The sequence below is a fragment of the Octopus bimaculoides genome, chromosome 2 (genome assembly GCF_046866305.1).
Source record: "Octopus bimaculoides isolate indiv1 chromosome 2, ASM4686630v1, whole genome shotgun sequence".
Taxonomy (NCBI): Eukaryota; Metazoa; Mollusca; class Cephalopoda; order Octopoda; family Octopodidae; genus Octopus; species Octopus bimaculoides.
The window spans coordinates 102512451-102517450 of record NC_142929.1 but is presented as its reverse complement, the minus strand read 5'-3'; the positions used below and the strand labels follow the sequence as shown (position 1 = coordinate 102517450).

The 5000-nt window shown below is 35.9% G+C and overlaps 1 protein-coding gene across 1 annotated transcript in view; it reads left to right on the top strand.

Annotated features, from left to right (window-relative positions):
* The window catches only part of LOC106874359 (extracellular matrix protein 3), a 552330-nt gene that overhangs the window by 110654 nt on the left and 436676 nt on the right, over positions 1–5000 (top strand). The gene's annotated exons all lie outside the window — the stretch shown is intronic.

The following is a 5000-nucleotide window of genomic DNA, read 5'->3' as shown; positions in this document are numbered from 1 at the left end:
CAATATTAACACTATTGAAACTGAAGCCAAAATCTCACTCCAATCAGACATCTTATCATCTCAAAGAAAAAAAAAGAGAGGGAAGATAATGTAATTCAAGATATACAACAAGAACAACAAAACGAAAAAGATTATGTGGTCACAAGTAGCATGGCTTTGATAATACGTCTGTTTAACCACCATCAACCGAGGACCAAACAACACCTTTGTTGTGCGAGAACCAGTGAGAAAGAGTCTAATGGATCTCAGCTTGAGTTGAGAAATGCTCGGGTTAGGTTTTATTGCATTGTGCATGTACTCCAGCATTTGTTAATAAATTCATAATGCCCAGTATTGATTCCATGGCGTTTAATAATGTGTGCAGACCGAGGGAAAAAAATAGTGAGTGCCTTGTAATTTAAAGAAGCAGTTGAGAAAAATATCGACAAAGATATTTTTTAATCTTGTAGGAACTATTTAAAGTTTCAACCACTTGAGTTCATGCTTTCCCTTTCTTTAGTTTCTCCTTTTTATTTCCGACTAAGTGACATTTAAATATCGTGATTTATAACATTGGCTAAAGACCACATATATCGTAGGCTGGCGATGGTCGATTGCATCGAGCCCAGTACTTGACTGGTCCTCTTTTTCTCTTCCTTTTTTTTCCTTTCTTTTATCATTTCTTTTTCTTCTTCAACCTCCAAGAAGATGAAAGGGAAAGTTGACCTCTGATTCAGTTAAAAAATACTCAAGTAATTTTGGCTTTCTTTCTATGATTTTGTTTTTATTCCTCCTTATATGTGACATTAAAAAATGGTTTTGCAGCATAAACACAAGACCTAAAATTTGGTGGGTGGAGGGGGTTAGTCGATTATATCGACCCCCAGTACTTGAGTATCCCTTTCTTCTTCTTCTTCTTCTTCTTCTTCTTCTTCTTCTTCTTCTTCTTCTTCTTCTTCTTCTTCTTCTTCTTCTTCTTCTTCTTCTTCTTCTTTATCGACCCCCGAAAGGATGAAAGACAAAGTTGACCCAGGATTCAGTTGAGAAATATTCAAGTAATTTCGTTCCTGTTTTTATTTCTTCTTGTAACTCCCAACTAAGTGACATCTAAAAATAGTAACAATAACAACGACATTAACAAGTATTACAACAATAATAACACTGAGTGAATATTTATTCACGGGCCAGTTTGCACTTCGTTCACCCTTATTTACAAATATATTCTTCCTCGTTTACCTCCATCCAACTTCTTGAGGACATTTTCTTTTCTCGTGTTATTACTGCGTTTATTTAATAGTCTTTTCCTTCCTAATCATTTCCCCCTCTTATACACTCACTCATTCTCTCACTCATTCTCTCACTCATTCTCTCACTCACTCACCCACTCACTCATACACACTTTCCATTTCTCTCTCCCTATCATCTCCATCCTCAAGCCTTTTAATCTTATAATTTCTATCTCACCCGGAAAAAAGGTATACTGACCTCGTTGTACGCACCTGCTACGACGTAGATAAATATATACGCATGTGTCTGTACCTATCAACATACACCCCCCCTCTCTCTCTCTCTCTCTCTCTCTCTCTCTCTCTCTCTCTCTCTCTCCATCCCTCTCTTGCTCTTTCTTTTTCTCTCGCCATACACACACACACACACATATGCACACACAAACATACTAATGTCCATACATGTAAATGTGCATGCTTAGTTTCTATATCCATAACTTCATACCACAGAGACATACAGAGAAACACATACATCATGCAAGCACACATATACACACATGTACACGTTCACACACATACACACACACACACACACACAACCATCTTCAAATGCAGACGTTAGTTAGTACTGATTCGACTGATAGGAAGGGGCACACACCAGATGTTATTGTTGTATCACAGTCATATCCGCAATTACCGTCTTTACGTTTCATGAATAGACCTGTAACACACACACACACACACACACACACACACACACACACACACACACACACAGTAGGAACGCCACAGATTGTCGGTAAGCTTTTGGCGGGCCAGTTATGATATTACCTCACTATTTTTCACTTTTGTCTCGGGCGCTTCCTCTTTCTTGACAGAGAGTTCATAATTCCTTTTCATATTCTTCCCGTTCTCACAATATACTCGTTATCAAATATTAACTTTCTAAAATAGAAATAAGAAAATGGAGAATGTGAGGCGTTCATGACCCGGCCTAAGTGAGCTGAATAGGTGAATGACGATCGCAATTAAACCTTATTGATCAGGTGCAAGGAAAATAAACTGAATGCTGTGGAGCCTATCATATTCTTCGGAATAGCTGCAGTTTTGCGATAATCTGAGTAAAAAGTGAATTTTAATCAACAACGTCTGGCATTCATTCCTGGTTGTTGTTACTTCACTTCATTTTATACCCTTAATACTTTGGGCAAAACCCTGGATGTTCCAATATAACATTTCCCTTCTCTCTCCTAAAAATGTGAGATGTTATTTTTTTAAACCAGAAACAAATCAATATGGAAAAAGAATGAAATGCTCTATAATCGCATTAGTTGTACTTTTTACTCGTCGAAATAATTTGGCTATTATCAGGAGTTTAAAAGGAAATTTTCCTCGTCACATCTGGGGAAAGAAGGAAAGCCTATTTTCCAGTTTAACTCCTCTTTCACACTAATTATTATCAGCTGAAGTAATTAATGCTGAGGTTAAACACTAATGGTTTTCATGTGTACAGAATACTCTATCGCCTCTTGTTTTTTCTGTTGTGATGTGATAATGCATGTTTCATTTGCTACTTTGCTTGACTGTGGATGACAACGGAAACAGCCGTGAGCAATCTATTGTTTGAATGTGATTATGAAAACAAACATTGATTTACAGTTTAAGAAGAAAAATAATGTTTCGTAATGGTCTTCATTTCAAGCTGAAAATTTCACTTTAGAATGAGACAGAACATACCAGTAGAAAGAGAGTAAGACAGAAAGAGAGTAAGACAGAAAGAGAGAGAAAGAGAGGAGGGGGATACTAGCGCCAAGATCTCGCTTCCTTACTCATCACTACTTTACTACTTCCGTTTAAATAGAGAAAGATGAATGTTAAGCGGGACATGAAAAATACCATGTTATTGTATCTTGTTTGCTGTGCCAATATTTCTTCAATAAATTTTCTGTCATGAATCAAACATTGCCTTACTTCTGTTTGTAATCGGCAAAAAATAAATACCAGAAATACACTGTGGTTCAAATTCATTCGACTTATTCTCGCCGTGCATATCATGTAAATAGTTCAGAAAAAAAAAAGTGATTTCTTATTAAGTCAGCTGCCCATTCATTCAAAGCGAGATGAATGGACGAACGTAACATAAACTGGACCATTGCAGGATTTGAAGCCGGAGATCAGAGGAGAGTAACCTTTTAATGCAGCTTAATCAAAGGCTTTTGTGTCATGGCCATCTTCACCGCCCTTAAAAGGTGGCTACTCAGCTATATTCACAGCCCCAAAATGAGACAATACTGAAGAGAGAGGGGTGTATATACATATATATATATATATATATATATATATATATATATATATATATATATATATATATATATATATATATATATATATGTATATGTATATATATATGTATATGTATATGTATATGTATATATACACACATATATGTACATGTCTACATATATATGTATATATACATGCATACATGGGTGCAAGGCGTCAAAAAACGTGAACAAAATGAGAAATGAGACAGGCAGCATAAAGAACATTCCCTTCATCAGTTGTCCCCTGTTTTATCTGCTCCGCATTTCGATGTAGGGACAAGACGCGACTTCGTTAAAACAGTCCTTCCCGCAAAGCAAATTAAATAAAATTTGGGATTTTTGCGGAGGGTTAAAGTGGTAACGTGTGTGTGTGTGTGTGTGTGTGTGTGTGTGTGTGTGTGTGTGTGTGTGTGTGTGTTTGTGTGTGTGTGTGTGTGTGTGTGTGTAGTAGTAGTAGTAAATACCAATTGGTGAATAATAACGACGTTGGTTGCAGGTTTCCAGCAGACGAATCATTGAATTATAAAAGTCCAGAGTGGGATAGTAAAAGAGAGTCTTTAAATCGGTGCAAAACAAATGTTTTGCATAAAGATATATCGAAAGTTGCATTGTGATGTTTAAAAACTAAGGTTATTAAGCATTTATTTGTTGCTAACAAATATCAGATGTTACCTCTAAACATGAAAATTCAATTTTCTGTGAAATTAATTATTAATTTCCTGAAATCGCCCCTGCGTTTCTTCAGTTTGAAAGTAGCTAACAAAATGCTTCTGTTATTTCTCATGCTAAAAGGCAAATTTAAATTAATTTAGATTAGAATTTTATGTGAACGTCATTCAGCAGCATATCACCTACCTGATATCACATATAAGTTGAGTCCGTATAGCAGGTTTCATGTTTGATGTTTGGTTGAATTGATCACCGAACAACAAAATTTGGTGGCATAATAGCAGCTTCATTAGTTCAGTGCGAATAACATGGAATAGAAATTGTATCTAAAAGACTACTCAAAACTTTGTTACAAATAAATCATTTGTCCAAGGCACCGCACAGTGTTGCTGCACCTAGAAACTCTGAAAGTGCAAAACGAACTTTCCAACCATATCGCTACACCTGCGCCAGGACATGCAGACATGCTGTACACGTTGCGTTTTATGACATAGTTTATCAAGTGCGATACTCATGCATTTTCTCAATTGTTTTGACGGATAAAAAGAAGTGAAATAGTTCCAACAAGATATTTCGAAATCACGTCGACGTCTTATCACTGCATCTGAATTTATTTATATCGTAAGCATGCATATCTGTTAGAAATTAATATTTGTTTCTGCCATTTTACCAGGCGCAAAGTTTATACGTTTGAAGCAAAATAAGTGAACGAAATAATAAGTGAATGTTCATGCCTTCATTAGAAATCCCTTATTCAATGTTTAAACGAACTGAACTTGTCTAACAGCATAGAATTGAAACT